General features: G+C 39.1%; 1 pseudogene; it reads right to left on the bottom strand.

Moving 5' to 3' along the window:
• Positions 1-566: 566 nt before the first annotated feature.
• LOC114050417 lies at positions 567-3230 on the bottom strand (annotated as a pseudogene).
• Between the last annotated feature and the right edge of the window lie 8380 nt (positions 3231-11610).

The raw sequence follows: 11610 nt of genomic DNA on the forward strand, positions 1-11610 counted from the left end.
TTAAACAAGAAGTTTATTTAAACAACAAGATATTTGTCTTGAAGGGAAAACTATCTAGAATCAATTTCTTTATAGTAATTTATCCCTACTGAAAGACAGAGATTGCCCCACATGTAACAGCTAGGTACAAAAAAGTTATAAAATCATCCTTGGTTTTACAATGATGAAAGAAAAACATTGAAATTTTGTGTGTGTGTGTGTGTGTTTGTTAAACAGTGAAAGCAAAATAACTTACTGGAATATAAAGATAAAAGTTGAACGAGCATGCCACAAATGGAGAAAAGTGATATTTTCACAGAACCAGTTTGTTTTTTCCCCTCCCCATCTCCATTTGATGTTGATCAAAACATACCATTGGCCGTTTGGTTAAAAAGAAATGCATTATGCCTGTGCACATACACAAGTTACTTTACGTACAATAAAGGAATGGGGGAAGGGAATCAAAGAAGAGAGAAAACCATACCGCAGTCATCAGGATGTGGATGAACCAAATCTTGGTTTTCTAATTGTGAATGTATTGTTTTCCTTGGGAGCACAATTCTGGAGTGGAGTTGCATGTTTTATTTTTAGTAAGTGCCTCCTGTCTGCTGCTGGAATACATTAGTTGTATCTTCATCCTCCATTTCCAACTGTGCAGGTGTGTCTGTTTCATTGATTGGTTGCCCATCAAATTGGAATCTGATCTGCCTCATTGACAAGCCCTGTCATTCACAATAGGCTTTCATTAGTTCACTAAGTGGTGTGTGCCTCTTAATCTTAAATTGCATCACCGAACCATCTTGCCCTGCCACCTTCAAATTAATGTGGTCATTGTTTTCAATCTTGACTCCTTCCTTCGGCATTTTGTCATATGCCAGTCCAGCCGCTGCTTCCCAAAAGAGGCACCAGGATGGCTCAATCTACGGAAACGGGAGACAAGGGGGGGGGGAGAAGCAGCAGCAGCAGAAGCAATAGGAGGAAGAGGAGGAAGATGATGGTGGTGACGATGAGGAAGAGGAGGAGAAGGAGGAGGAGGAGAAGGAAGAGCCATGAAGGCTTTTCTAATCTTGCCACTACTGGTGCCCTCCTTCCCCAAATGACTTCAATTTTTTATACATTCTGTCTATACTCACATGTACATGTTGTCTCTCCAATGATGTGGCAGTGAACAAAACCTAGAAATGAGATATCTTAGAAAGAAGTTTATTAAGTCATTTGGCAGACAGGAGAATTGAAAAAGGGGTGGCCCACTATCCCCAAAGGTCTGTAAGTTACACATTACATAGGGTTCAAACAAAGAAACAAGGAAACAGTAGCTGATTGACCAGCACAGAAACAGTTTCCAGCTAAGACACATGGGCAGCTCCAGATGGATATCAGGAGAAAACTCCTTACTTCATCTTGGATTTCTGGTTAGCATAACCTAGGTCCTGAGTTAAGCATTATACAACTCTGGTCCCTAAGCAGCAGATCTGCTTTCTCAGTCACGTAGAACTAGGTTCGAAGAATGCAATTAAGTTTTCCCATACCCACTAGAATGGAAGGTCCTTGAAAGCAGCAACTGTGTCACTTTCGTCTCAGTATCTGCAGGGTTGAGCACAGTGACCGTAATAGAGCAGATACTTAATAAATGCCTATTGATTGATTTTAACACAGTTATTTCTTTCAGGCCCTGAAACTGGGCTGATTCCTAGATTTGTTGTTTAAAATGGTTCATTTCTATTCTAAGAAATAGTGAAATTGTCTCAAAATGGCAAAATGTTTCTTGATTAAAACAAATTCCCTGATTCTGCCACACAGTATCCATACATCTCGTTTCCACTATCTGCCTATTTGCATCTGCCATTTGGTTTGAATCTGGCTAGTTAGGTCATTAGGGAAAGGCGTATTTCAATTTATGATCAACCCAGTTTTAATCTGCAATCCATAAGTATGAAAGGGAAGTATTCATGCCTCTGACTTCCCAGACAAATTTTGAAGTTCCATTTTAATATCAAAGTTCTCCAGAGAAGGAAAATCCTTTGATAATCCAGGCCAGTGCTAAAAAACCATAGCAGGGACTTTTTCCTTAGATTTCTAGCTCACCTAAATTCCTTTTGTGGCAGTCTGAGCCCATTTCCTTGACATTTGGGGCTCAGTAACTATAACAAGCAGGTCACTTTTCTTCATATAACTTTGTGTGTGCTTACAGAATTTTATTAATCCACTTTCTAACCTTCTCTATTGTTTAAAGAATCCAAGTTTTCTTTTACTATTCCTCATGGGCCCTATTTTCCATTCCTTTAACACAAAACTGAAGATTAGGTCCTACATGCCAGTACAAGGTAGACTTGACCTAACATTTACCAAGTTTGAGAAAAGAGAAAGCAAACTTCATTCAAACAAGATTTTCTACCTGGTACTGATATTTACTTGTTTAAATTTTTTAAAAAAGCTGCGTCCAAAAAAAAGAGCAATGCATGTTTATGGAATGAACCCAAATTCTTAGACCATAAGAATTTATATGCCAAATTAATACTAGTCATAAAAATTCTTTCTTTGAAAAACTGGTGAGCTTGTGCAATGTGCATTTTTCTTTGAGGTCTTGTTTGTAAACATTTTTACATTACTGTCTTCTGACTTTTGAGCCTCCCTATCACCATAGCAGCTTTTTATGGTTAGATTCTTCTTCTTCTCCTCCTCCTCCCCTTCCCCCTCCTCCTTCTCCTCCTCCTTTTGTTGTTTGCTCGTTTTTCAGTCTATTTCTTGATCTTGAACTCTGTTAGAGTTAGGCTCTGCTAACCTCTGGAGTGGGGGAAGTGGGTTCCGGTTTGAGGCTTTTTGACTCAGTGTTTTCATAGTTGGGGGCCTATGAGTTTTCCACGCTTCTTTCTAGGCTGGTATGACGTGGGAAGAGGTGTGATCATTGCTCTCCTAGTCTGTGTTCTGGTCCTTACCCAGGTAGGACCCCTGCTCTCTCACAATCACAATTCCTCTCCTCCCTGGAACTGTGACCTGGAACTATGGCCCCTGCTTCCTTGTGACTATAAGCACTCCTCTTTACCCTGAAAGTGTGACTCAAAACTTAGTAATGGGCAATGAAGTTGCCAAATGGTGCCTGGTCCTGTGCCAAGTGCTAGCACAGGGATCCCTTGGAATCTTTTTCTGACCAGGTGTTCAATCTCTTACCATCTCTGGGCAATGAGAGTTCCAGTTACTGCTGCTGCCACCACTTCTGCCTCCCAGGCCAACAGCTGGTGTTGCTTCCACATGTGCTTCCAACTAACCCCTACCTCAGTGCCTCAGACCTCTCTTTCTGACCTCTTAAGTTGTCCTGGGCTGGAAAAATGTCTCACCCCGACCAAATTTTACTGGTTATGCAACTTAAGAATTTGATTTGATATATTATTTTAAAAGTTGTTTAGAGGGGGAGGTTGGGAGAGTTTCACTAAAATGTTTCCTTTATTCCACCTTCTTGGCTTTGCCTCTCTTTTCCCGTTTCATTAGGCAGTGTGATATAATGGAAAGAACATTGGATTTAAAAGCAGAGGACTTGGGCTTGAGTCTTGGTTCCAAATGTTATTTATCGGCAAATCACTTAACCTTTCTGAGCCTCAGTTGGATCATCTGTAAAATGGAAACAATAAGCCATACTACCTATCTCCCAGAATTATTGTGATAGAATCACTTTGCAAATGATAAAGCACTTTAAGAAGGTGAATTATCATCCATATGAATAATATTATGCAGTTTGAGAGGGCTGACAATTACAGTGTGAAGTCTATCCACCTAGGAAAGAATATTCTGTGAGGTTTCTTCTACGGCAGAGGTAAGTTGTTTTTTCCTGCTTTTCTGCATTATCAAATGTCTCCTACACTAACCAGTGCCTGATACATAGTAAATATTTAGTAAATGATTGTTGATGGATTAATCATTGGGATTTTAATTGTTAACCCAGTACTTTGGAGGCACAAATTAAATATTAATATTAGCACCAGCTATTAGCTGAATGGAATAAATCCCACAATGTTTTTCTATTTTGTGTTTGTACTTCTCATGGTATTTTTCCCATGTGGCTTTGTATTGCATATAATTAATATTTGTGCACATGTCTCATCTTCCTTCCTTTAAGGCAATGATCTTTCCTTTTCTCCACAGCATCAAGAAAAGTATCATGCATATAGGAGGGCCTGAACAAATGTTTACTGGTTGAATAAATATCTACCTACAGAAAAGTAGAGAACTAAGACAATTACTGAAACATTTTGGCCCTCAACCCCTCAACATTTAAACTGAAACAGAGAACATATCTGTAAATGGATATGCATAGGCACATGTGGCACGGCCGCTGCAGCGGTGAGCATGAGATCAGCTCAATACTCTTAATCCGGAGGCGCATTGATGAGGCGGGAGACAGCAAGATGGCAGAAGCTCCATTTATTAAGTGCTAGTAGCTTTCTTTTATATCCTTAGTAACACCTGATCAAAGCATGATCTCCACATGATAGCCAATCACCAAGTCTGCTGGACACCTGCAGCCCTCAAGTCAGGGGTACGAGTAGGATTTTTCTCCCAATGAGAGGAGAGCCAAGCCAACCGTGGGAGCTGTGTGTCAGCAAAGGAGAGGTCTTGTGAGACTTCCTTGTTTTCGCCACACAACAGGTTGTGACCCTCCGCTTCTGCCAAGAGAAGCTAGAACTCCCATGGGAAAATTCTCCCAACACACATGAATACATGTTATATATGGAGGGGAAGTAGATGATAAGCATGAAAAAGATGTCTATTGTTTAGACCAGGGGCTTTTAAGGGGTGTGTGGATAGATTCAGGGGGTCCATGAACTTGGGGGGGAAAAATTACTTCTTTATCTTAACTAACTAACTTGCAAAAATTTAGCACTTCCTTCAGTTCTGAAAAAACAACATGATTCTGAGAAGTGGTCTATAGGTTTATCAGGCTACCAAGAAGGTCCATGGTACACAAAAAAATTAAGAATCCCTGGCCTAGACTATGACGTACAGTTGGGTAAGCAATCTATAGAGTTGTTCAAGGATCACAAATTTTGAGTTGCAAGGGACCTTCCAGCTGATATAGGTCAGCTCATTTATCTTGCACAGTCAGAATAGCTAGACAATGAGCAGGGTACAAAACTGAAAAAGAAGAGCTATATTGCTCTAAAATCATTATATACTATATAATCAATATATATTATATTGAAATAGCTATATTGCCTTTAGGTAATTGTACATAGTTTTTAAAAAACTCTGAAACAAGGGGCTTTCTCTCTCTCTTTTTTTTTTTTTTGGCTAGGCAATGGGGTTAAGTGACTTGCCCAGGGTCACCCAGCTAGTAAGTGTCAAGTGTTTGAGGCCAAATTCAAACTCAGGTCCTCTTGATTCCAGGGCCAGTGCTCTGTGCCACCTAGCTGTCCCAAAGGCCCCTCTTTTTGACAACAGCATGCTTCTGGTGGTACTGTAGGGCTAAAAGTCATAGAACACCAAAGACTACAAATAGTTGAGAGTCACTACCTACAGGACAATAGAGAGATGCACTGGGTATAAGTGCTACAATGCATTCCCAATGAAGAGCTGTGTAGGTATGATGATGGCATAAGAGATTTCATCAGAAAGATGCATGACTGAAAAAAGATGGGTTAGTCATGTTTTGAGAGCAAGGAACTGACACAGTCAGTATGTTCTACTGGTAACCTGACGGTACCCCATGATCTAGTGGGGTGGCTCTCTCAGGTCAAGTGGAACCTTGGTGGAGAATTTGTGGGAGGATATGGACAAGAGCCACAACCATTGAGAAGGTGTGGATGGGGGTGTGATCCATACTATTATTGGGATGATAACAGACTCATCAAAATATTTAAGTCTGGGAAGGGGAAAAGAGAACACAGCTAATATGACCACAACAATGTGAGGTTTGGAGGCTTAAGTTTTCCATAGAATTCCCTTGACTCTCAATGGGATATACAAATATAGTTACCAAGTTTGGGGATAGAATTGTTCCCTGTCCTGTGATTTCACAGAAAAGTAGCAAGGTGGAGCATATAGTCAGAAAGACTTTGGTTCAGATTCTGCCTTTGATTCATGTTGGCTGTGTGACAGTGGGCAAGTCACTTAGATTCTCAAAGCCCTAAATAACTCTCTAAGACTATACATTACAGAAGGACTTGCTGATCTACACTGGTGGAGGGAGTTTATGCACTAGAAATTCTCTATATTGACGAAATCATTAAGTATTACAGCATTTTAGTTTTTTCTTAGATGAAGAAACAAAGGTATAGAAGATTTGTAGAATTGGTTCTGAATATAATCTGCAAAGCTGAGATCAGAAATATTAATTGACTGGTACACTAAGGTTAATACTAACTAAAAATGGTGTGGAAGTTTCTAATTAATTGTGCTTATATTGTTACCCAGGTGAAGTTGATATATACTACTTTTGTTAAATACTTTTATGGGGAAACACATCCTGTCAAACTTTGGAAGGGATGATTATATAGGACCAGCTGTAATTTTCATGAATTGATTTTAATGAAAGACTTGAAATAGCTATTTTTGTTTTCAATGAAAAGCATCAACACAGAGAATAAAAGGAAAATTACACAGATATACCATATGATCTCTAAAATGTGTTGTTCACACTGCTGAATGTTTTCTTAAACAAAGGTTGCTTTCTTTTGCCATTGGGTACATGAAAAATAATTTAGCTTTTAAAAACTGCAAAAAAAAAAAAGTGAAAGGCCAGCAACTCAAAGGGGGAAGGGAATTTCTAATAACTAGAGAATGGGGGCTTCCACACAGTTAAAATGTGAAAATTTCTTCAGGTTGTTATATAGACCATGTTTCATAAAATCATGGTATATATATTTGAAGGAAATGGAAGTGAGTCATTAATAACCATTAGTCTGGGGAGCTTTAGCATTATTTCTAAATGTATGTATTATAAATATCAGAGAATAAGAAACCAAACAGGCTGTCCATGAAATACTAATATTAAATGTAGAAATGCCCACAGTGGCCACTGTGATAACTCTATAGGGTGGGCAGTAGAAAAAAAATCCTTTTTCCCCACACGGGGCAAAAAGGGGAGGAAGAGAAGAAATCCTCTCTCACTGTAAGAACAAAAAGAAAAGGGGCAAGGATTTTATTCTAGTCTGGAGCCAGAGTGGGAGAGATTTTCCTGAGGCTCTGTTCGAACTTGAGACACACTTCCTCATGTATAGAAAAAATGGGAAAGTAGAGTATAATTAGTACTCTAGCTCAAATACAGTGTGTCCCAAAAGTCTTGGTACAGACTTTTAAAAGCTTTAAACACACCAAGATTTTTGGGACACCCTGTACCTGAGAGGTTCCCAGGGTCAGAACCACTATTTATAACATTGTTTTTAATGGGAAAATAATTTTGATTTTCAAACCATTGACTTACAAATGGACTTAAAAACATTGAATCAATTCATAAATTGAGGTCTATCTCTGATTTTTAAAAATAATTCTGAAGGAAGCAATGTAGTATAATGGAAAGGATACTGGACTGGTGTGAGGATAATAATCTTCTTCATGGGAAACCAAAGAAGTGTGACTCTGCCCTTCATAAATATGTAAAATATCTAGAGGAAGGGCTCTTAACCTAGGGGTCTGTGAACTTTTTTCTTCTTTTAAACATTTTGATAACTGTTTTTTTGTTGTCATCCAGTTGTTTTTCAATAGTGTACGATTCTTCGTGTCCTTATTTGGGGTTTTGTTGGTAAAGATCCTGGAATGGTTTGTCATTTCCTTCTTCAGCTCATTTCACAGATGAAGAAATTGAAGCAAACAGGGTTGTGACTTGGCCAGGGTCACAGTGGAGCTCTTCGAGAATGAAGGACAAACAGCAACAGGAAAGAGACAAATTGTGAACGGCTTTTGAAGCCAAATGGAAGATTTTCTATTTGATTCTGGAGGTTAAAGGGAAGCACTGGAGTCGATTGAATGAGGGAGTGACACGGTCAAACCTGCACTTTAGGAAGATGGCTTTTGATAGCCGAGTAGAGGAGGGACTGGAGAGGAGAGAGACTTGAGACAGGGAGGCCAACCAGGAGGCTATTGGAATAGACTAGGTGTGAGGTGATGAGGGCCTGGACCAGGGTACACAGGAGTAGGTAGAGAAGTGGGGCATATACAATATTGGAAAGGTAGAACTGACAGGATTTGGTGACAGATTGATGGCAAGTAAGTGAGAAGAGAGTGAAGAGTGAAGGATGTCACTGAGGTTGTGACATTCTCTCACTGAAAGAATGGTAGTACCCTTGACAGTAACAAGGAAATTAGGAAGAACGCGGGGTTTAGGGGATATAGAATGAGTTCAATTTTAGATATACTGAGTCTAAGATGTCTATGGGACACACAACTTGAGACATCTAATAAGTAGTTGGAGGGGTAAGACTAGAGGTCAAGAGAGGGTTAGGGCTAGATAAATAGACCTGAAAATCCCCTGCATTATAATAATTAAATCCCTGGGAGCTGATGGAATCATGAAGTAAGATAATATAGAGTGAAAAGAAAAGAAGGTTCAGGAGAGATTTTTGGGAGACACCCATACTGGGTGTGACTGAGAGAAATGATTATTAATAATCAATGATTTGGGGAGATCCAGAGTTTCCTCCCTTTTTCTAAAGTCCTCATTTCAAGGCTCAACCATGAAAGCCAGGTCTGATGATAACAGATAGGATTAATATTCTCCTCAATCTAGGTCAGAGGTTCCCCAAACTTATTTGCCCTACTACCCCTTTTAAAAAAATTACTTAGCACCCTTCTGGAAATCTACTTTCTTTAATGTTTTTTTTTTAAATTTGCATCATTTCAAAAAATACAATTTTTTAAAATGATGCATCTTAAATTTAATAATTTATTGTAAATTTGTGGGTTTTTTCCTGCATTGAAATTTTGATGATACAATATTGCATCATGTAACTGTATAGTACTGTATTGTAAACAAGTCATTACATTTATATATTCCTGCCAATGCATGCTGGACTTCCTAACAAAGTGTGACACACTCGCCTGCCAACACTTGCTTGTTAAGAGCTGTTGTCGAACTTGACCACTGATCGGTTATAACTTGCATTTTGTGTGTTTATTTGGAAAGTAATGTAATACTATGACCTTAAATCCGTTATACAACAGATGAAACATTTACAAATGGTTTTTCAAAATTTTCTTTTCTCTTCTTTCCTTATGCTTCCACCACTCCCTTATTTTTATTCAACATCCGTTGAACTCCAGGCCCATTGTGTTCTACTCAGGCCTGGGTAGGGGATATAGAGCCTTTGTCTAGATTTCCTCAAGGCTGGGGGATGATTTGGAAGTAAATGACATGACCGAAGTTCCATCCCCTTAGCCCTTCACTAGAATAGATCCACCTCTCATTGTAATATTCATTTTCTCTCATTGTTAACCAATCAGAGTTGATTGCCACTCTCAGGCATACCCACTCTTCTAGGACCAACTGTGAGTCCATTGCCATGAATTGTCTTTGGCATTTGAGAGTGTCACTGACCCATTTTATTGGTAATATGATAGCACTATTAATAAAATAATTAATTACCCAGAAACTATATCTCTTAAACTTTTAATATGTCACAGACCTGCATAAAGGGACAGCAAAAGAGATCGAGAAGGTAAGAAGAAAACCAGAAGAGAGCAGTCCAGAAACCAAGAGAGGAGCGAGTATTCAGGAGAAGGTAATAAACAAGGTCAAATACTGTAGGGAGGTCAAGAAGGATGAGGATTGAGAAAAGACCATTAGATTTGGTAATCAAGAAATCATTGATAAATTTGGGGAGGTCAGTTTAGCAGAATGATGAAGTCATAAGTCAAATTATAGAGGGTTTAGAAGATAGTGAGAAATCTAGTCAAGGGAATAAAGAATGCACATATATACATGCATACACAAAGTTGAGTACAGAAATACATTTTACTCAACAGAGAAACAGAAGAGAAAGGGAGGGATAAGTTATAAGCAAAATAAACTAAATAAGGATTTACAAAATATTTATAGCTCTTCTAAAGGTAGCAAAGAACTGGAAACTGAGGAGGTGCCCATCAATTGGCTGAATAAATTAAATTACAGTCAATCCTCAACTTTTTGTGGAGGTTTTGCCCTAGAAAATGGCATGAAAGTAAAAAACATGAAAATTGTATGTTGAACCTATGGGAAACAGGGGATTAGATTCTCAGGACCACCAAAAACTGTAATCTTTTGCTAGAGACTGCTGTACTACTAGCACGAAAAATGTTTTGCATGTTACCAATTTTATTTTGTGTACTATATTTTGTGTTAGGAAAAGTGCGTATTACCAAAATTAATGTTTTGTTATAAAGAATTATATGCAGAAAAGTACAGCTATTCCTGTGTGTCCACTCCACTTACCCAGGCTTCTAGAATAGAAGCTTCTGGGTGCAAGGATGCAGGCTAGAGAGCGGAGCAGACCTTGGGAGACTAGACCAGGAGTAGCTGCAGAGTGACCCTGCTTTGGGGCATAAATGCAACACAAAACTTGAGTTTTAAAGGCAAATAGCGAAAATATGCAACGAATGAAGGGGAGCTTTTTACAATAGGTAGGGTGAACTGGAGCAGTGAAGCACCTAGTAGGATATCAGTGTCTCTACAAACTTTGCACATCACACCTCTCATTTTTTTTTTCTGTACCACACATAGTTGCAAATGTGTTTGGTTACCAAGCAAAAGTGAAAATGAGGTTACTAATAAAATCACAGGAATGCTTAAAGTCACAGAAGTTAAATGCCCAAATGTTGAGGATTGACTGCATGTTATTTTGGACATGGCCCATGTGGAAATTTGTTTTGCTTGACTACATGTGTTTGTAACAGGGGTTTTGTTTTTCTTTGTCAATGGAGGGGAGGAGGAGGTGGAGAAGATAGATTTTTGCTGATAGAAAAAAATAAATTTATTTTAAAAAAAGATAGTGAGAGGAAAGGAAATTGAGGCACCAAATGTAGAAAGCTTTCTCAAGGAATTTATCCAGGAAGGGAAGGAGAGCTACAAGATGAGATAGCTATTGAGGGATTAAGTAAGAGTTTTTTGAGGAAGGCAGCTAGGTTGTTGAAGGGGACAGAGGCATGGCTTGGAGTCAGGAAGACCTGAGTTTAAATCCAACCCCAGACACAACTAGCTGTATGACCATGGGCAAATCACTTAACCCTGATCGCCTTAGTTTCCTCATCTGTAAAACGAGCTGGAGAAGGAAATGGCAAACTTCTCCAGTATCTTTGCCAAGAAAACCCCAAATGGGGTCCAAAAAGTAGTAAACAAAACGACCCATTTCCTGGCCACATTTAAGTGCAGCCTTTTCAACGGGGTCATAAAGAGTTGGACATGGCTAAACAACAGACACTGAAGGCATTAAAGGGGCCTGGGAAAGGGTTCTTGCACAAGACGGGGTTTTAGCTAAGGCTTGAAGGAAGCTGGGGAATTCAGGATAAAACGTGTCTGAGGAGATCACTAACAATCCAAGCTAGCATGTGAGGCCCAAATAAACGGCCTAGACAATAAATGCCGAAGGAGTTCGAAGCATTGTTCATTACAGTGCGGATTAGTTAACAATGCAATTAAAGAACACTGCATTAGGAGTCACAAGCCCCTCT

The sequence above is a fragment of the Vombatus ursinus genome, unplaced genomic scaffold, assembly GCF_900497805.2.
Source record: "Vombatus ursinus unplaced genomic scaffold, bare-nosed wombat genome assembly UNPS02003292.1, whole genome shotgun sequence".
Lineage (NCBI taxonomy): Eukaryota > Metazoa > Chordata > Mammalia > Diprotodontia > Vombatidae > Vombatus > Vombatus ursinus.